We start from the raw sequence: 23,220 nt of genomic DNA on the forward strand, positions 1-23,220 counted from the left end.
CTTACAATCTAGCATTCCCTTAGCGATCTAGTCTTAAAGGCTTACTTGAGCTTGCAAGATCGTGAAAGATTCGTGAGTAAGTTGTCAAGCGTCGCACGGAGGTCTTAGTTGAAGTTTAAGTCCGTGACAACGTGGTATCAGAGCGAGGTTCTACTAAGGGATATGGCAAGTGAGGGAGACATCAACGCCACTACCGCCACCAACGTCAAGCAAGATGTTGGAAGAAAGCACCGCAAGGGAAGGAAAAACTCTAAGAGAAATGAGGAGGTGTCGCTTGAGCCTACACCAAGCGAGGCCCTAACATCCTACTCACCCTCGGCCACTAAGGTGAGTGACGATGAGCGAGGCGAGGAGCCCGTGGACGTCACGCCCGGCATGGAGTGGATTGCAAGGGTGGATGCTGCCCGGCAAGCTGTGGAGATATTAAGCAAGTGCTTGAACAAGGTCGACGGCAAGTTCAAGTCTCTAGAGGAGTTCACCCTTGAGGAGAACGACAACATCCGGAAGGAGTTGGAGGTGCGCAAGGCTGCCGAGTACGAGGTGAAGGAGGTGATCACTTCCTTGGAGTGTCGGCTCATGGACGCGCTAAGCACGATGGAGACCATGAAGGCCGAGATGGCAGCACTCAAAGGAGATATAGATGCTGGGAGATGCATGACGTCCAGTGCGGACAGGGAGGCCAAGATTGAGGCTCCCAAGCCACCTATATTCAAAGGTGCCCGTGATGCACAAGAGGTGGAGAACTTCCTTTGGCACTTGGAGAATTACTTCAAGTGTAACAAAGTGAAGAATGACGAGACGAGGATCAACACAGCCGTGTTATATCTCTCGGAGATGGCTATGTTGTGGTGGAAGCGCAAGGAGTCTGAGATCGGGAAGGGTCTATGCACAATCAACACCTGGGAGCAATTCCGAGACGAGTTCAAGAAGGCCTTTTTCCCCAACAATGTCATCTATGAGGCCAAACGCAAGTTTCGGGAATTGAAGCAAACGGGTAGCATACGGGCCTATGTGAAGGAGTTCACTACTCTCACGCTTCAGATTCCCAACCTCACGGATGAAGACATGCTCTTCCACTTCATATATGGACTATAGAGTTGGGCCAAGACGGAGTTGGAGCGTCGCCAAGTCAGCACCATCGATGAGGCCATCACACAAGACGAAGCTTTGATAGACTTCAGGCATGACAAGCATGACCGAGGAAGAGAAGACGAGACGAGAGGTAGTCATGACCAAGGTGGGGGAGATTGTGAAGAGAAACAACCTCATCCCAAAAACCATGACAACCATAAGTTCGATGGTAAGAAGGCTGGACGACAAGGCGATGCCGATAAAAAGGCACAAAATGCAAAGGGGAATGGATGCTACATATACGGAGGGCCGCATGGCTATGCAAGGTGTCCTGAACCGAAGAACCTTGGTGTCATCCTACGGGAATGGAAGGGGAAAGATGCACAAGGGCAAGAGAAAGATTCAGACACAATGCAATTGGGCCTGATTGGACTATGCGGAGCTATCGCAAAGCAATCAGGAAAGCCGAAGGAGTATGGCGCACAATATGTAGACATCATGATCAATGGATGACCCATTCATGCAATGGTTGACACAAGTGTAGAGGCCAACATAATGACCAAGTCAGCAGCTATGAAGTTGGGGCTAAGTTACAGTCCAAGTGACGCCCGCCTCAGAATGGTTAATGCACCCCTGACACCGGTGTGCGGAGTCGCTCAAGGAGTAGACATCACATTGGGAAAATGGAAAGGTAAGACTAACTTTACCGTCGCTCCCTTAGATATCTTTGATATCATCCTTGGGTAGGAGTTCTTCCAGCGATGCCATACGGTGATCGACCCCTACCTCCAACAACTCGTGGTTATGGAGCAAGAGGGATTATGTATGGTGCCCCTAGTCAAGGTGCCAAAGACGAAAGGACCAACCCAACTTTCGGCCATGCAGCTTGAGAAGGGACTAGAGGAGGGAGTACCGACGTTCATAGACACCATTACGAGTTTGAGTGAAGAAAATGGTGTTGGAGAGGCATTGCCACCTTGCATGAAGAAGGGCGTGATGCCGAAGAAGTTTAGACACTTGCCTCTAAGGTGCCAAGAAGGATGGAGGCCAGTGTTGACTAAACTGGGCAAAAATTGGGACAACAGGACACTGCCATATTCCTCGTCCACGGGGAGAGACAATTTTCGAAGGAGGCCACATAGGAATGATATAAATACTTGTGGTAGCTTAAAGACAAAATTCGGGAGCTTTTGTAGCAGCAGTGCGCCGAGGTCGTCGCAACATCAGGTGGGGGAGAGTGTGATGACCCGCCACATCATCACGCCACATAAGCATCACGTAAGTGCTACATGTCACAAAGTTGCCCATGTGGAAGCCTTACATAGGAAAAATGCTAGTCCATAGTGAAAAGTTCTAGAGACATGTGGAGAATTTCCTTGGAAGACTTTAGAATTTCATGGATTTGCATGGAAAGTCCTTAGAATCTTCTAGTTGTGTAGAGAAATCTAGAAGAGGGATTAGTTTGTAAATATGGAAGGACTTGTGTAGTAATTTTTATTTACACTTAAGCCCCTAAGGAGTAGTATAAATAGAGGGGGCATTCATTTGTAGCAAATCATCAAGCAATCAAGCATTCTTCCAAAGCAATACAAAAGCCTTCTTCATAAAAGCTCTCTTGTCTTTCTTACAATCTAGCATTCCCTTAGCGATCTAGTCTTAAAGGCTTACTTGAGCTTGCAAGATCGTGAAAGATTCGTGAGTAAGTTGTCAAGTGCCGCACGGAGGTCTTAGTTGAAGTTTAAGTCCGTGACAATAGGCTCGTTGATACATACAAAAATCTTTCAATTAATTATAGAAAAAATTAAATTAACAGAAATTAGTTATTAAATCCCAAAAATCACGGAATATAATTGGCAATCAAACTCTCTTGTATCAAAACGTAACTGATTCTTTTCAAATCGATTTTTATTCTCAAAATACTTTTCGAAGAAATTTTTTCAAAAACAAAATCAAATCCAAATTTCTTTGCTGATACAAAAATGAATGTTGTTATTATATTGAGGCATTCTGAAAATTGGGAGAGTGAAGTTAACTATTCAGGCTACAAAAGTGATGGAATTGTAGTTGGACAAACGATTTCGTTTGTCAATCTCAAAATCGCCATTGCAACAGAATTGGAAATAGATGAGAAGAGGAAAAATATCTAAATACGATATATTGTCGAAGAAAATACATCTCCAATGTTTATTAGGAACGACATGGGGTTAAGGTTGTATTTGGAGGTGAGAAAAACAGAGTCTGAAATCTCTATGTATTCACTATGTGTTGATACATCCGACAGAAATTATGAACAAATACAATGTTTTGATGCAACTGTAGGTAAAATTGTTTATGTTGAAGGATCTGGACTTGATACACAAGCGTTAGCGGTGGTTGAATCAAAAATTGGTGATTCATGCTATATTCCTAAATTAAAAACAACAAACTACATTACTAATACACAAAACACAAAGGTTAAGGAGAAACAACTGTACAAAGACAAAGCAACCCTTGTATCAGTAATGGCGAAATACAATATTGATAATAACTTTAACTTCAAGGTTAAGTGATCTAATGTTAAAAGGTACGTAAGTATTTGTTTATACTTAATAAGATACGAAGATATGGTTGTGGTGTTGCGTATATATTGTTGACACTGATATATGAAAAATTGTTGAATTATAAAGTATAAATTACTATCAGAAACTTGTATTATTTTGTGCATGTATATGATACATTATAATTCATCAATTTTTGATAATTTTAAAAATCTTTAATGTGGGATTTGGTATTTGATACATTATATAAGATACGTAGGACATGGAAATTTTAAAAATATATCAATTAAGAATTTAATTATGTATTGTATCAGATGTGGAGAGATGCAGACAATAAGTTTTATTAGACAGCTATGACGTAAAAGTTATGATACATTATTAAAATTTTACGTATCTTTTTTAATGCTATTTATACAATATTAATTTGTGCTTTAATATTGTAACTATTATATTGAATTCGTTCATATATAATTGTGCAGCTATGTTTTAGTGTGTTTATCGGATGACTGTAGTTGGACTATGAAAGCATCTTGTCGAAAAAATTCAGAGATATTCAAAATTAGGTACTTCAATAGTGAACATACATGTCCATTAAGAGACCGGGCATTAACAAAGGTTCAAATTACATTTGTTTTTTAAGTGAATTAACTGCTCCTAAGTCGTTCAATCATAAAATAATTCATAATCCAAATGATATAATATAAGATGTTAGAGCCTTCTATGGGATTGGGATTTCTTACCAACAAGCATGGCGGGCTAAGGAACATGCACTAGAGATGATAAGGGGCAAACTTGCTGATGGTTACAAAAATATGTCAAATACATACATATGCTCAATACTATGTATCCAAATTCTTATATAAGGATGCAAAAGTCAGGAAAAAATCAACTTATGTATTTGTTCATAGCATTGAGGCCCTTTATCAGAGGGTTTGAGTTCTGCAAACCTATAATTGTGGTTGACGGTGCACATCTTAGTGCAGCCTACAAGGGGGCCTTTGTATTAGCAAGCACACTTGATGGAGCAGATATTCTTTGTTGGTTAGATTCTTTCTATATTGGTTGAATAATTTTATTTTAAAGATTCAAATTTGATACATTTGGTTAACTATTATTGGTTAAAAATATAATATTATTAACATATATTTTTTGTGATTAGGATGCATAATTCCTTTAGCTTATGGAGTTGTAGACACGAAAAATGATTGTTCCTAGACATGATTTTTTAGGCAGTTCAAAAATGTATTGGCGAGCGAGAAAAGATATGTGTTGTATCGGACAAAAATGAAAGTATCATGAAGAGTGTCAGCATTGTATTTCCAAATGTTCCCCATTATGCTTGTATATGACACATTTGGAAGAATGTTTGTACAAACTTTTGATCACAGGGTTAAGGATTATCTTAAAAATGCTGGGTATGAGAAGTGGTCAAGAGTTCATGCAACAATAAACAAGGGGAGAATGATGACTTCAAACATTGTGGAATGTATCAATGGTTGCCGAGTTGAGGCACAACAGCTACCTATAATAGACTTGTTGGAGGAAGCAAGAATTCTCTTTGGTTCTTGGCACTGCAAAAACAACGAAATTACCTCTTATACAAAGGAAACATTAGGTAGAAGATTTGAAGAGATTTTGATCCTAAATCTAAATGTTCAAGGATGAAGGTATCTCTCATTAAATATTTTTCTGCAAACAAATGTATCAAACTGCCAAATTTAAACAACTTGACCATCTTCTTGTTCTTTGTGGGCATCTAAATGCTTAGGGTCCTTAATTGACTATTCAACAATAGTGACAAGTGTTTGTTGTTTAAAAAGAACACCATCCCTATATATGCCACTCATATCCTGCAACTATGGAAATAATAAAATTATAATTAGTAACACCTAGATACATAAGTTTTATTAGAAATGACTACTTTCCGAGGAGAATGGACTCCCTTTGCACTGCCTTGTAAAACCTCCTTGTGATTGATTTTGATTAACTCCTCAATTGCATTGAATTTTTTTTCATTCTTTTTTATTAACTCTTCAAGTGCATTGAGCCTTTTGTCAACCTTATTAAACTAAAGAATATGTGGATTATTATATTTGGAAGATCCATAGAGAAAAATAATAAAGAAATGTCAAAAACTTACATATTTCTTAAGATGTGTCTTTACTTGTCTATTAACAGATTTGACATGAGGTTCAGTTACAACTGGTGAAGGATGCGAAAGACCAGGTTCACCTGCATTTGTGTTTGATTTTTTTGGAATTTGTGAAGGTTGTTCTGGATTTTTAAGCTTACCCGCTCCTGCTTGAGACGTTTTCTTTAGTTGAACAACACGCCTCTTTTTAGGGGGCGGTGAAGAAGACGTCTCAGCAATGCGCTGTCACAATCCAACCCCATAGACCGTGACTAGTGCCCAAATTGGACACTCATGTAAACACTTGTGGTCTATAATCAATCCGCAACTAAAGATGATATGGAACTTATACGAATGGAATATTGTCTCGAAACTGTCACACATATATATATATATATATATATCGAAGCAACCTCTCTCTTGAGGAGTCACAACCATAAAAAAATAACATAGTACTTAAGCCGACAAGGCTGCCACTACATACAACATCCCAAAATATGTATATATGTAAGCCGAAAAGGCTTCCACTACGAATGGAAATGTCCTAAAATATTAGTCATATAGACACAACTGAACATATATACACAAAACTCACGCATATGTCTACATACCTCTAAGAGTATCAACGGTTTCATATGGCGGGATAAGGCCCTGCCGTACCCCTAAATAAATATATATACACATCAAAAAGGATCTGTACCAAAAGTCTAGGCTCCAGGACAAGGGAGCACTCCAAGACAGTTGAATAGAAGTCCTAAGCTGGTGGATCACCAAAGAGAGTATCTGCACATGCGGGCATAAAAAGCAGCCTCCCGAAGAGAGAGGGTCAGTACGAAATACGTACTGAGCATATAAAGCATAAAATACCATAAGAAAGATCATAACTGAAGTAGAGAGTCCAGGAGACAAGTGTGATAATCAAGAAATCACTATACCTGTGCCTTATAAAACAAATCATGCATATCATTATCATATACTATACCCTATGGGACTCGCTGTCATAATTGTATCATCATATTATCATATATATATATTGTACCCGACCCTCTAGTAAGGGACTCGGTGAATAAAGTCATGTGCACGTATATCATACCCGGCCCATCGTGGAACTCGGTGAATGATGTTGTAAAAATGTGCATGATAACATACTCGGCCCATGACTCAGTAAAAGATGTAATAATAGTATGCATGAGTAGATTAGTGAGTAACCATATGCATTTAGATCATCATTTGAGACTCAATAGATAAGTAGGCTAATTAATACTTGAGTATTAGGACGATAGTCATGTTCAGTACTCTTTGAATGTCATTATGAGCTATATTAAATAAATCCTCAAGAGTCATAGACACGTATCAAGATAATTCGAACAACTTATGAAAGTTAAGGACATTAATCATTTAGAGTCTTTAATAACAGGTACTTTCACATACCAACTACTGTCCAATGAATAGAAGACTCAAGGGCAGTAGCTCAACTACTTTAAGAGTTTTAGCATCAAGAAGGGAATAAGAATCATGAATTATACTCAGAACCTATGAACGGAATTACCCCAAATATTTTATCCCATACTTTTGTACATTGGAAAGTTTTTGAGCTCCTCTAAAGCTGCCATGTGATCCATATTATCCATGATATTATCAAATGATCCTAAGGAGGGGAGGATGTAACACCCTATATTTTCCATAGACTAGTTCTATGTGAGTAGCTATGGTTTGAAATAGGGTTGGAAGGATTTCAAAAGGGTTCGAGGCTAAATAAATTTTCATAGTAATCGATCTATTTGCTTAAGCTACTGGTTCGGATGTCTTACATAATTAAGCTACTTGATTACAAATCTAGCTTAAGCAGTAAGGATCACACAAGTTCTTAAGGTAAGACTAATTGCTAACCTCCTAAAAAGAACAAGTAGGTGGTGCACCTCCTTCAAGTAGGTGATGCACCTCCTTAGAATATATGGACTGCATTTTAAATGAAAAGGGCAAGTAGGTGATGCAACTACTTACAAACTTATGGCAGGAATTAAGGAGGTGATGCTCCTACTTTCTTAAAGTATGGACAAGATCATTCTGGGATGCGAGATAGAGATTTTTATTCTCGATTTTAATTAATACACGAATTGGTTATAGATTTTATTTAGTCTAAAAATATTAATGAAAATTAGGGATTAATTATTCATGGTTAGACCCCTAAGTGGGCCCTACCAAGACATGTGACAGAAGCTGATTGGTGTATGGATAATAGTGGGACACATGTCATCATGGTGGACACGTGTCCAACCCCTAAGGAAGAATATATAAGCCTAGTAATGACTAATTGCTAGTCATTTATCTCATTCTTCTTCAACCTAACCTAGAGAGAAAGAAAGAGAGTCTAAGCCATGGCAACTCACGGTCATGGCTGAAGCAAGTCAAGGTCCCAAATTTTGATTCATAAATTAATTATCTAAGGTAGTTTCAACCAATCAGAGGTGATTAACAATGTGAATTAATCATTGGAGGAGCAAGAAGGCCTAACGTGTAATCCACGAGTTTCAGCCAACTTAAGAAGCCAATTTGTTAAGGTAAGAGTTAATTATTTTCTATATGTTTTCAGATGAATTTGGACGTATGGTGAATGTGTAAATGTGAATTGGATGTATGAAATTATGTATATTGGTGTTAGAGTGTTGTTGAAGCCGTAGGGGCTGTTTTAATTGAAGTTGGCGAGCTGATTTTATTTAGTATTTTAGTTGTTGTTGTCACGGATTATGTGATGAGGATGAAGGAATTAAATGACTAAATTTGTGGGTAATTGCTGGGAGTATTCAGTGGAGTGATCGGAAGGTGTTTTTGAGTCTTGTTTTGAGGTAAATTTTCGACTTAAAGTACTGTCATGGCCTTGTTCTTGAGCTTAACTAGAGTTTTGATACATGTTCTTGTTTTCGCTGATTTGAACCCTGAATTGTGTTCCATTTTAGAACACAAGTTTGGGGTGGTAAATGGGACATTTCACAGAGTCAATTCCGAAATTACCAGAGCGGGTTCCTCATTCCCATTTTTGACTTTGAAATAATCTGTCTCTGAATTTAATAATTTTAATGTCAAAAAAACCATTTAACGTTATTTAGCTATTTGATATCGTGCAATGTTTGGAGGCCGTTTGAAAGGGGAAAGCTCTGGTTTTGTAATTTAGAGCATGCAATATCGGCCTACAGGTAGGCTATAGCTTCTTATTCCTTAGATTGAGCTAGATTATGTGAATGCATGTGGATTAGTTTGAATTTGGGCTGGATAGCTATTGAACCATGGTTAGGTGTTAGAAATCATGCCTTAGGTTTATTTCGGGGAATTTTGGAAACTTGCGAGCATGTGATTAGTTTTACGTTGATCATCCATACCTTGTGGCCTTGTTTTGACTATTTTCTATTGATTATGAGCATGTGGGGCTTAGTGTAGGCTTAGACTAGTGTTTCCATAGACTTGTGATAGTTGGAGCCTTAGACCTTGTTTTTACTTCGACGTCGAATCACACGGCTTAACTCTTTGTAGACTGAAATAACATGCTCAGTTCTGGTAGTTTGAGCCTTAGATTAGGCGCTACCTCAGCTTGATAACCTTCTACCCCTTGTCCCTCTTTTTATGACTTGTTCATGGACGATTTGAGCTTTGGGGCTTCATCTGGAAATTCAGGATTTGGTTTGTGTCAATCTTGGAAGTATTTAATGGATTATCTGAGATTGGAAGTAAATCCATGGTGGTTACACTATGACGAGATGACATGATATCTTTTGGTAGCCGTTATCGTGACAGATTCAGGTCTGGTCATGCTGCCCACTTATCCTCTATGAAGATGACTTACTAGGTCACAGACTCTTGTCCCCTTGAGACACATCCACAGTTCGAGTGTCAAATGCTGTACTTCTTAAGCTAGGCTATCCATATTGACTATTTGGAGATTTCTTTTGATTTGCCCCCTTTGATACTCATTCACGGTTCGAAGTCCGGGCATTGGACTTCTTAGATGGGCCATTACTATTGGATATTATTGGTTACTTGGAAGCTAACCGCAGTTCATGATCCAGGCTATGCTTTTCCGTCACTGGACTAACCATTTATCTTTCTTAGTAGTTTTAGCAATTCTGTGTATCCGTCAGGCTTATGGGGGTTAGCTTAGATTTTTACTTAAACTTGCACACGAGTGTACCTTTTGGGATTATGGGGGTCTAGTTAGGTTTAGTTAGATACACTTAGCTCCTTACACTCGTATGCATCTCCTTATTTTCTATCTTATTTAGTTATTTATTTCAGATTGTATCTCTTCTTTATGATTTTACTTTTCAAGCTCAGTCAGCCTATGATGCCTACTAGTACCTGTTGTTTTGGTACTCATACTATACTCTGTATCTATTTTTGTGATGCAGGTCCGAGCACTAGTTACCAATACTGATTTGGGCCAATGACAGTCTACACTGGACACGAGGGCGAGAAGTTGGCATTTTGGGATCTTTTTGTCTCCATTTGTATATATTTGACTTGTCTTTTGTCTTTTTGAGACATTCTTGTTTTGGTGGTCCACTTTTGGGGCTTGTATCAGTATTTTGTAGTATCTCCATACCTATGACTTTCAAGTTTTGGAAGAGATCTTATATTTTTGATGTATATATATTTACTCGTTGTCCTTTCATTATTCATGTTATTTCTATATTATCTTAGTACTATTTAGTTTCGGCCCTTAATCTTATTACTCGTAGTTCCGAGATATGGGTTGGCTTACCTATTGGGGAGTTATAGTAGGTGTTATCATGACTCGAGAAATTAGGTAGGGACAAATTGGTATCAGAGCCCCAAGTTCACCAGTCTCACTTGTACATAGCTAATATCTAGTAGAGTCATGCGAATCAGTGCGGAGACGTTTGTAACTTATCTTTAGAAGGCTACAAAATGTCGTTAGGAACTCTATCTTTTTTGCATCACTTCCGTGAAGTGAGTTTCTTATTGATTTCATAAATCTCACTTGTTCCACTCTTTTTACAAGATGGCTCACATGCACGATACTACAGTCGGGGGTAATGCACCTAGGCCCGAGGTCGTGCTAGGGTTGCAACACCAACCTAAGAGAGAGAGAAGACACCGAAGCATAAGGTGGAGCCTCAGGTAGAGCCCATTCATCACCAGTTGGTGGGGCCGACCCATACCAATTATGGCTCCCGAGCTGTAGGCGGCCATCACTTTTGACAGTACTAGGGCGTATGCAGCAGTAGGCCCTAGCTATCGCTATAGCCATGCTAGTTCAGTAGGGTTAGCCTGCAGCAATGACTTTAGAAATTCAGCGGCCACTATCCCCCATCATTGATCAACCAGTTATAGCCGATGGGGCCGCGTCTCTATGCGAGCAGAAGATGCTAAGGGTGTTCCAGAGATTGTCCCCACCTATATTTTCTAGGGCTATAGAGGAGGACGCCGAAGTGTTGCTGATTACCAGTAGCAGCTACAATCCTTGAGAGTTGTGGAGTTGAGAGGAACCAAATTCATTGCTCATCAATTCCTCAGACCTGCCAGATAGTAGTGGCACTCGTATCTATAGACCAGGCTAGCTGGGTCACCACCAGTATCATGAAATGAGTTTTTAGAGGCTTTGTTGGGTAGGTATATACCATGGAGTGTCATAGACAAACTTCTTGATTAATTTTACATGTTGGAATAGGGCTCTATGACCATTTCAAAGTACGAGGCAAGGTTCCATAAGCTATGACGCCATGCCACTATGATATTGCCTAACGAGGAGGAGAGAGTCTGTTGTTTTATGTGTGAACTCAGATTTCAGTTAAAGATTGAGACAGAGCTGATGGCTTTTGGAGGGTGATCTTTTTTGGATGTGGTGGACCATGCCTAGATTATAGAGCACATTCGTCATGAGGCCCACGAGGGCAGCGACAAGAGGGCTCTCTACTAGGGCAGCTACAATGGGTTTTGATCCAGGCCCAGGGACTCATATGATAGATCTTGCCCATAGTTTCAGTAGGGTCAATCTAGCCAGCCTATTCAAGCGACATTACTTAATTGCTTCATAGGGTAGCCAACCACCCATGGGTGATCTTAGCATAGACTAGAGTTTGAGAGGTTCAGATTCGGGGTCTATAAGCCGTGGTGGTTGATTTCATGTGGGTTGTTCTTCCTAGGGTTGTTATGATTGCGATGAGCTAGACCACTGGCCTCGAGATTGCCCAAGTCGTTGGATAGTAGCTCCATCTCCCACTGTAGCTAGGCCAATGTTAGTAGTACCTCCTCCATCTAAAGGAGGTAGTCAGGATCAAGATCATCAAGGCGGCCTATAGGGTGCTAGAGGTTGATCCTGAGGAGGCAGGACATGTGGTAGGTCAGACGCACTGAGCAGAGGTGCTTTGGGCCATTTTTATGCAGCCACCACGCAGGCGGAGGCTGAGGCATCTGATGATGTCATTACAAGTACGCTTTTATTATGCCATCAGCCTGCCACAGTGTTATTTGATTCGGATCCACTTTTTCATATGTTTTTTTTATTTTGCTCCCTATTTGGGTATGAGTTCAGAGTCCTTGCCAGAGTCGGTTTATATTTCGACCCTAGTAAATGAGTCCTTAGTAGTGAATTAAGTATTTTGATCTTGCTTAGTAACTATCCAAGATTATGATACTAGACTTGATCTTATACAACTAGATATGGTTGATTTTGACGTGATTCTGGGCATGGACTGCTTATCCTTCTACCATGCTATCTTAGATTGCTATGCTAAGACCGTTACCTTAGGCATGCCTGACATTCCTCCGGTGTTGTGGCAGGGTGCTTATAGTCGCACTTTGATGAGGATCATTTCTTTTATGTGAGCTCACCAATTGAATTCTTCTGGGTGCTTGCCTTATTTGGCCTATGTATGAGATATTAGTTGGCCCCCCCTTTAGTTAATTCTGCTCCAATAGTCTAGGAGTATGAAGATATGTTTCTTACCTACCTGGTTGGCCTACCCTAGAGCATGATATTGATTTTTCTATAGACTTGGAGTTGGGAACCCGTCCTGTGCAGATGTGTGTTGATTATAGGTAGCAGAACAAGGTAATGATGAAGAATCGTTACCCCATGCCTTGTATTGATGACCTTGTTGAACATATTCAGTGTACCACAATATTATTCAAAGATTGACTTGAGACTTGATTACCATCAGATGAGGATTACGGCTGCGGACATCCCTAAGACCGCATTCTGGACTACATTTGAGATTAGTGCTCCTGACTTTGAGAGATCAGCGGCTTTACGCCAAGTTCTCAAAATGTGACTGTTGTCTTGATTTGGTAGCATTCTTGGGGCACTTGGTGTCCAAGGATGGCATCAAGGTAGATCCGACAAAGATTGAGGCTATTCGAGATTGGGTTAAGCCTACCTCTGTTACTAAGATTTGTAGCTTCGTCGGACTAGCGGGTTACTACCATTATTTGGTTGAGAGATTCTCTACCATTGAAGCACCATTGACTCGGTTGACTTATTAAGACATCCCATTTGAGTTGTCTGAGGAGTGTGAGTTGAGATTTCGGAAGCTCAAGGAGTTACTTACCATTACTCCTATATTGACTCTTTAAGTTGAGGGAGAGGGCTTCACTGTGTATTGTGATGCATCCGACATTGGTTTGGGTTGTGTCCTGATACAATATAGCTGGGTTATATCATATGCGTTGAGGTAGCTTAATCTACATATGCGCAACTACCCTACCCATGACCTGGAGTTGGCGGCGGCAATTTTTGCGCTTAAGATTTAGAGGCACTACTTGTGTAATATCCTGGGTGTTTGAAGGTTGGAATATAATATAATAAGGTGAAGCATTGTAAAAAAGGCTTAGATGGATTTTTGGACACATATTTTGGAAGATAAATTTTCCAAGAAATTGCACTTCCAGTTGGGTGCGCAAGTCAAAATCTGGCCAAAATCTCATTCACTCAAAATTGACCTATTAGGAAAAAAGTCCGTGTCACGGACCTGGGTAGTTTTTTTGGTTCAAATTCAATTTTTAAGTGGGGACACTTTGGACATTTCCCTAGCTATTAATTAATGAACCTAGATATTTTTAAGACCTAATTCGAGCCTATAAACTAACTGAAACCTCTAATCTTATTCATTCTACCATAATTCACCTATTCAAATAATTCTCTATCTACAAAAGTTCTCCAAACCTCCTTTGAAGATCTTCAAGGAATTCTCTCAAGCTCTGCATTAAAATTCCAAATTTCTTCAAATTTCTTTTGTCTTCTCATTCAAGGTATGTGGATAGTTCATCCTAGAGTACTTTCACCCATGGAGCCCAACCAATTTCTCATCTTTTTATCAAAATTCAAGTATGTATTTTTATGAATTTATGATCTCTATTTCAATTGCATGAATTATCATTCTATTTATGATTATAAATCTATTTTAATATAAATTGATTATTATTGCATGTAATTGAAGAGTTTCTCTATGAATTTTCCTATATTGATCTTTAGGGTTCATGATATGGATTATGGATATTTTCAATTAAACTTCTAGTTGATGTTATTTTCATGAATTATGTATGGGTTGATATAAAGTATATGATCATGCATGTTTTCAATCTAATTTCCTGAGTTCTAAGTCAATTGATCATGTATTCATGTTTCTACCTTAATTTCAAGTATAAGTCGTGATCATGAATTTCAAGTATTCAAGCAAGTTTATGAAGAGGGTGACTTAATACCCTAATGATGTTTTTATGAAAAGGATTCCTAATGATGGATGACCTACACCCATATTACATTAATCACATGATAATGAACTATTCTTATGAATAAGTGTTATGAATTATGATTATGAAAAGCTTATGATTTATGACAAGTATAATTTATGATATGATATGTATTCCTTGAGAAGTTGACTTAGCACCGAAAGGACTTTGAGGTGGGACTCGACCCATGGGTCCTCGGTAGCAATCTCTAGTCCCTTAACTACTTTGCCGCCATAGGATTGCCTTTCTGGCCTAGCTAGGGAATCCACATATAGCACATGTTCATGTTATACGGAGTCTACCTTGGCAAGTAGACTCTCCCTTGTCGATGTGGGGATTATCAGATTCCATATAATAGCTCACATGATCTTAATGTCAGATACAATTATCTCCCACATATGTATGGTCTTTTAAATGACTAATCCTATTCTTTACTTTTATATGATACTCTTATGATTTATTGTGATCCTTCTTATGCCTAATTATGATTTTACTACTTCTCTTATCATGCTATTTGAAATGGCCATTTACACAACATGATTTAATTATGCATTATATTGCATACATACTTAGTACATTCGAACATACTAATGCATACTTCATTGCCTACATTATATCACAATGTAAGGATGGATGCTCCATCCTATTCTTTTGGCTAGTTGGTAATCCATTTGAAGAGTTGTAGAGAGTCCTTATGCTTTGAGGTCAAACTGAGTCATTCTTTTCTCTTATTGTCATTCTAGACTTTGAAAGTTTATTGGGGACTATTTTATGTTATGTCATTACTTTGTTGAGGGTCCCAGCCTATGTAGTCATGTAGAAGCATGGTAGACACATGTTTATGGAGTTTATGTTATCTTAACTCACTTTAGTTATGCTACGTTTTCTTAGACATTTATGAGTTTCCGCTTAATTGTTACATTTTGTATGCTTATGATATACTAAGAGGCTTGATTGGTTTTTTTTTGAGAATCCTAATCATCGTGTCACATCTAGGCCCTAGTTTGAGTCATACCAAACTTGGTATCAGAGTACAAGGTTTTGATGTTTCCTAGGGAGTCCAATATGCCGCGTCAAGTAGATTTTTATTCATGGGTGTGAAGTGTGCCACATTTATGAGTAGGAGGCTATGGGGCGTATTAGGAAATCTTCACTTCTTTTATGATCTATGTCATCCAATAGAGTGTACTCTAAGTTATTTCCTCTAAAAATTATTCTTTACGATTTTCAGAAAATGCCTCCAAGAGGAGTTCCACGTCAAAGAGGGGTTGATGCTAATGAGGGACAAGCCCCTTAAGCTCCTAATGATCCTCTAGCCGATCAAGTTACCCATGTCGAATTCTGGACCGCCATCTCTATGCTAGCCCAAGCCATGACTACTTAAGTGAACCAAGGAGTTGTGGCTCCTCCAAATATGTCCGCACAAGCCTCAAGGGTTAGGGACTTTACAAGGATGAACCCTCATGAGTTTCTGGACCGCCATCTCTTGCTAGTGTCTTTTTTGATTTATACTCTAGTTGGTGATTCGGTTCTAACCAAGAAAGTCTACAGAAATTGCCCCATGTCGGTCTTGTATAAAATAATCCCTTGTGATCTTGTTGAACTTAGCATGACTGATTTTGATGTTATTCTTGGTATGGATTGACTACATGTTTTAGTAGCATCTATTGATTGTAGAACCCATATGTTCAAATTTCAATTCCCTAGTGAGTCGATTCTTGAGTGGAAGGGTTGGTTCATATCGTGCCTAAAAGCCCGAAAAATGATTTCTAAGGGATCTATCACTTAGTACGGGTTAGGGATACAAATTCCAAAGCTCCTACTATTGAGTCAATTCCTATTGTAAATGAATTTTCTGATGTGTTTCTCGATGACTTGCCCAGTGTTCCTCTCGAAAGGAAAATTGATTGAGGTATATATCTTCTTTCCGACACTCAACCCATCTCTATTCCTCCTTATGGTATGGACCCAATGGAACTTAAGGAGTTGAAGGACCAATGGAAAAATTTGTTAGATAAGGATTTCATAAGGCCAAGTATTTCACCATGGGGTGCTCCCGTGTTATTTGTTAGAAAAAAATGGGTCACTTCGTATGTAACTATCGGCAATTGAATAAAATCACCATAAATAACAAATATTCCATTCCAAGAATAGATGATTTGTTTGATCAACTCTAAGGTGCAAGTCACTTCTCCAAAATTGACCTCCGATCCGATTATCACAAATTGAGGGTGAGGGGATTGTGACATTCCCAAGATGATATTTAGAACAAGGTATGGTCATTTTGAGTTCTTTATTATGTCTTTCAGATTGACTAATGCTCCCGCTATTTTTAGGAATTGATGAATCAGATTTTCAAATCATACTTAGATATATTTGTAGTGGTCTTTATTGTTGATATATTGATTTATTCCTAAAATGAAGAAGAGCATATAGGTCACTTGAGAATTATGTTGTAAACTTTTAGGGACAAATAATTATTTGCCAAGTTTAGTAAATGTGAATTTTGGTTGAAATCCACAGAATTGTTTCTTGTGATGGTATCATGGTTGATCCAAAGAAATTGTTGGCAGTAAATAATTGGCCTAGACCATTGTCTCCTTCAATATTCATAGCTTCTTGGGTTTGGCTAGATATTATAGAAGGTTTGTTGAAGGATTGCCATCTATTTCACCGCCTTTGACCAAGTTGACCCAAAAGAAGGTGAAGCTCCAATGATCGGATGAGTGTGAAAGAAGTTTACAAATATTGAAGGATCGTCTTACGTTGGCTCCTATTTTGACATTGCCAGAAGGTCCTGATGGGTTTGTTGTATATTATGATGCCTCACGGGTTGGATTGGATAGTGTTTTGATGAAACATGGCAAGGGTATAACATATGCCTCTAGAAAACTATAACAACATGAACGAAACTATCCAACTCATGACATTGAATTGGCGACGGTTGTTTTCGTGTTGAAAATTTGGCGTCACTATATTTATGGGGTGTATATTGACATATTTACCAATTAAAAAAGCTTTCAATATGTGTTTAGCCAAAGGGACTTGAACCTTAGGCAAAGAAGGTGGCTTAAACTATTAAAGGATTATGGTATGAGTGCGTTGTACCATCCGGATAAAGCAAATGTTGTTGCAGATGCTCTTAGTCGATTATTCATGAATAGTGTTGCTCATGTTGAAGATGACAAGAAAGAGTTAGTTAAAGATGTGCACTGATTGACCCATTTATGGGTAAGGTTGAGTGACTCTAATGAGGGTGATATTCTTGTTCAAAATGGTTCGAAATCATCACTAGTAGCAGATGTAAAGGTAAAGCCAGACATGAATCCAACCTTAGTTGAGTTGAAGAAATTGGTGGTTGATAAGAAGATTGAGGTTTTCTCACAAGGGGTAGATGGAGTACTTCGTTACCAAGGTCGATTATGTGTTCCTAATGTTGATGGTGATAACATGGGCAGCATAGATGACACCAACATTAGTGGTATGTACGCGTCAAGATCATTAACAAGGAGTCAAGCAAAGGATCTCCAACCCCTACAGGCTATGTTCATGAAAATAGAAGTATTAGAGGAGCTTGAAGGTCACCAAAGAAATACATACAATGTGTGGAGGGTCTATAAAAGTGAAGAGGAAGAAAAATGTCTTCTTTATTTTCTTAGTATAAATAGAAGAAAAATGTCTTCTTTATCTCATTAAGGGTAAAATTGTGAAAGAAAAATGTCTTCTTTATTTTTTTAGTATAAATAGAAGTTTTTCTTCCAAATTTTGGAAGCCAGATTATGTTGAATATTGAACTCTCAAATTATAGTATTTTCTTAGTTAGTAATTAGGGTGAACTCTTGAAATTGTTAGTTAACTTCTTGGGTCTGATTAATCAAGTGTTACCCATTTGTGGTTCTTGGTTTTCTTAATTTTTCTTGCTAGGATTTTGTTTGGGTTGTTGAAATCAATTGGGAGGTGAGGGTTTTAACCCCTTGTTGCCCATAATTTTAATGACTTAAATCATAATCCACATATTCTTTTCCTTTTATTTCCTTTCCTTATCTTGATTCTTAACATTTGGTATCAATAGCCTAGGTTTATGTTTGTTTTCACAAATCTAAGTCTTGAAATCTTTGTTTTTTAAAAAATTAAAAAAAAATCATCCAAAAAAAATCCAAAAAATAAACCAATTTTTTTTTTATTTTATTTGTATTTTTTACACAAGATCCTTGTTCCCTAGTGTCTTAAATTTCATTCAATTTAGAGTTGTAGAAGTGAAGTTACCATTGAGCATTTTGAGCTTTGAAACTTTTTAAATTTTGAAAATGGGTCTTCTGATTGAGGAGAAATTGGAGGTTGCTAGCTATTGGGGTTTGTTCCCTAAGTCAAGGGGAAACTCATCCTAAATGTTTAGCCAATTTCAAGTTGATTTGAGGGTGTTGTAATTTAGTAGATGTTCTTGGAGTACTTGAACATATTCAAGTTGTTCTTGAGGAGGAAGAAAGAAGAATGTATAGTTGATCCAATACTCTCAAGTCAAAGTTGGTCAAGATATTTGTTGGTCCACAAGTAGAATTTTGAGAAAAAAAAAGAATTTAAAAAAGAAAATCCACGTCAGCTGCCATATTATCAGCATTGCCAATCGTGTCTGACGCATGTGTGCGTCAATTTCAGAGGCTCAAAAGTATGCAGGGTTTTATAATTAGCCAAATTTTTGGGTCTCAAATTTTGGGACCCCCCCAAAAAAATTAAGTGTCCAAACTCACTTCTTCTTCTACACTCATTGTTCTTTCGTTTCTCTACTATTTAACAACTAATTAACATCTTTAATTGCTTGTTAACTAGTTTCTAAACATCAAATCATCTCTTTGATTCCTCAAATTTAATAACAACAAGCAATTTCTTCTACTTTTGTTAATATTTTTGAGTTCGATTTTTTTGTATTTCTTTTCTTCTACTTTTCTTATCCTAATTCATAGATAACTTCTTGATTCAAGTCCGTTAGTTTTATTTGGACCGTTCTTCTTTCAAGAGTCATACGAATCCACTCTGCCATAAAGGATAGGTGATATTAATTTGATTGAACCAAGCTAGTTTACTATCAATTTTGGGAAGAGGCCATAGAAGGTGATTTGAGAGTTACATATGAGTGACGTGAGGCTTTTGCTACTAACCTCATTTGTTGAGTTTTATAGGTATCACATCTACTACAAGTCCAATTCGAGAGGTTTTGGAGAACATCATGGAGGCTATCACCAACATCTCCAAGCAAATAGCGAAAATGAATGGAAAGATGGGAGGTATAGTAGAAAGGTTGATACGGGTGGAGAATGAGAATAGAGGGAAAGCAATTCAACCCAAATATGAGGAGATAAGGAGGGAATCGGTGCATTCCACCACCATTATGCCAGGACAAACTTATAATCTTTGTTTCCCTCCACAAAATCATAACCGAAACTAACAACGCCCCACTTTCCAAATGAACAACACTCCAAACCACCTAAGACAACCTATACCACATCCAAACCCATAACCCTATCACTCCCTACAATAAAACCTTCCTTTTGTAGCAAACCAATTACAATAGCAAAATCCATTCCACAATGCTTCCAATGCATCTTTTCATGAAACCCACATATCACCTCCATGAAATGCACCACAAATGCCCTACCAAGACTTTCAATACCAAAATCCTCTCTATGATGAAATGCACAAGGTGCTCAATAATGATTAGTTTTGGGAACATAAGGGGTAGGGATGGGTATGGAGTACCAAGGAGAGGAGTACAACCTCGGGATTTGGAGAGTGCAAGGCATGGAAGATAAAGAATATGGAAATAGAGGAGATAGGATGGAAAATAGAGAAGATATGAGGGGATATAGAGTCAATAGGATTGGAAATAGATGAAATAGGTTTAGGGAGAGGAATGATCAAGATAGGGACTCGAATACCATCAAGGTCACACTTCCAAGGTTCAAACAAAGTAGTGACCAAGATGAGTTCTTGGAATGGAAAATTCAAAGTGAGCGAATCTTTCTCACGAATAATATCTCAAAAACTTTGAAGGCAAAGTATGCTCTCAGCAATTTGAGGGGTACACATCAACTTGTTGGGAGTACAAGAGGAGGGAAAGGGAAAGTCTTCATAACTATGAGTTACCTACTTGGCAAGATTTGAGTGTACTTATGGAGTTGAGATATTTGACTCTGAACTACTACCAAGAGGTTCTTAAGAAGGTGTTTATATTGTGGCAAGGTACCAAAAGTGTTGAAGAATATTATGATGAGTTCGATAGCTTGCGGATGAGTCTAAACTTGAAGAGAACATGCAATGTACGATGATATGATTCATAGAAAACTTGAGGTATGATATATTGAAGCCTTTGAAGCTTAAACAATATGAGACTCTTGAAGCGGCTTTCCATGATGCCTCAAAGGTAGAAGCGGATTTGAAAGAAGAAAGGTCATACAAGTCCAAAAGTTCTTCAACTTCTACATAGGACAAAGGTAGAGATAATTGGAAGGTGACATCTTCTAGGGAGAAACCTAAGGGAGGTGGACAAGCTACTCAAGTCAAGCTTGCTTACAAATACAAGGGAAGTGAGCAACCACAAGGAGGTAACTATGTTAAACCTAACTTTCCTCGTCCCTCTACAATTCAATGCTTTAGATGTCAAGGGAGGGAACATGTTGCTGGTGAATGTCCGAATAGGAGGACAATATTGTCTCTTAGGGATGGCTATAAGACTGAAGATAAAGAAGAAGGAGAATAAATTAATGAGGGAGAGGGAGATAGAAGTGAATGAGAGGGAGATGCTTCGAGGGATGAAGATGAGAGGGTAAATTTTGCTTGCTTAATTGAGAAGGGGAAACCTTTGCTTAATGATAATGATGACCTATAGGTGAATACCAATCTTTCATGTGTTGTGAGGAGAATTATGGGATCTCATGCGAAGGAAGAACTTGATCAAAGAGAGAATCTATTTTATTCTAGGTGCAAAATCCAAGATAAGGTGTGTTCTTTGATTATTGATAAGGGAAGTTGCACTAATGTGGTGAGTAGTTCTTTGGTGGAGCATATGAAAATACCAACAAAAAAGCATTCCAATCCTTACAAGCTATAGTGGCTTAATGAGAGTGGGGAAATGAAGGTCCCCAAACAAAAAAGTATTCACTTTAATGTGGGCAAGTACAATGATGAATTGGTTTGTGATGTTGTAACCATATTGGCTTGTCACATATTGTTGGGAACACCGTGGAAATTTGATAGAGATGTTGTACATCAAGGGAAATCAAACAAATACACTTTTGTGATTGAAGGTAAAAAGTATGTGCTTGCACCTCTTACTCTATTTTATATGATTGAGGACTATTGGGCTATGAAGTAGTTTTGAGAGAGGATAAGGGTGGAGGAAGCAAAAGGTGTAGGCGAAAGTTCCACTATTTTTCCAAAGGAAGGAAGTGTCTTGGCTAAAAATAAGAAGAACATGTGCATGCAAAGCCAAGCAAATGTTTAAAGGGTGCAGATGAGGAACGCTTTCTAGTGTGCCTTGTCAACACCAATTTTTTATTGCATGCTAACCAAGATATTAGAACTTTGCCTAGTATTATTTATTCTCTTTTGCAGGGCTGTGATGATCTATTTGCAGAAGAGATGCCTGCGGGATTACCACCTTTGAGGGGAATTGAGCACCAAATAGTATTTGTAGCGGGGTCACACATTCCCAACCATCCAGTCTATAAGAGTAATATAGAAGAAACCAAGGTGGCTTGAACTATTAAAGAATTATGATATGAGTGTGTTATACCATCCGGGTATAGCAAATATTATTGCCGATGCTCTTAGTCGGTTATCCATGAATAGTGTTGCTCATGTTGAAGATGCAAGAAGGAGTTAGTTAAAGATTTGCACTGGTTGGCCCATTTGTGGTTAAGGTTGAGTGACTCTAATGAGGGTGGTATTCTTGTTCAAAATGGTTCGAAATCATCATTAGTAGAAGATGTAAAGGCAAAGCAAGACATGAATCCAACCTCGGTTGAATTGAAGAAATTGGTGGTTGATAAGAAGATTGAGGTTTTCTCACAAGGGGTAGTGGAGTACTTCATTCGCAAGGTCGATTATGTGTTCCTAATATTGATGGTGATAACATGGGAAGCATAGATGACACTAACATTAGTGGAATGTACCCCTCAAGACCATTCACAAGGAGTCAAGCTAAGGATCTCCAAGACCTACAAGCTATGTTCATGAAAAAGGAAGTGTTAGAGGAGCTTAAAGATCACCAAAGAAAGACATACAATGTGTGGAAAGTCTATAAAAGTGAAGTGGAAAAAGAAAATAGTTCATGAATTCAAGAACTCACAAAAGAAGCGAACCAAACAAGGCCCTTATCTCATTAAGGGTAAAATTGTAAAAGAAAAATATCTTCTTTATTTTCTTAGTATAAATAGAAGTTTTTCATTTTGGAAGACTTAGATTATATTGAATATTAAACTCTCAAATTATAGTATTTTCTTAGTGAGTAGTTAGTGAGTAATTAGGGTGAACTCTAGGAATTGTCAGTTAACTTCTTGGGTTTGATTAATCAAGTGTTACCCATTTGTGGTTCTTGGTTTCCTTGATTTTCCTTGCTAGGATTTTGTTTTGGTTGTTGAAATCAATTGGGAGGTGAGGGTTTTAGCCCTTTGTTGCCCATAATTTTAATGGCTTGAATCTTAATCCACCTATCCTTTTCCTTTTATTTCATTTCCTTATCTT

The 23,220-nt window shown here is 38.2% G+C and overlaps 1 pseudogene; it reads left to right on the forward strand.

Moving 5' to 3' along the window:
• The first annotated feature begins 3,050 nt into the window (after positions 1-3,050).
• LOC129899846 (uncharacterized) lies at positions 3,051-4,674 on the forward strand (annotated as a pseudogene).
• The last annotated feature ends 18,546 nt before the right edge of the window (positions 4,675-23,220 follow it).

The sequence above is a fragment of the Solanum dulcamara genome, chromosome 8, assembly GCF_947179165.1.
Source record: "Solanum dulcamara chromosome 8, daSolDulc1.2, whole genome shotgun sequence".
Classification (NCBI taxonomy): Eukaryota; Viridiplantae; Streptophyta; class Magnoliopsida; order Solanales; family Solanaceae; genus Solanum; species Solanum dulcamara.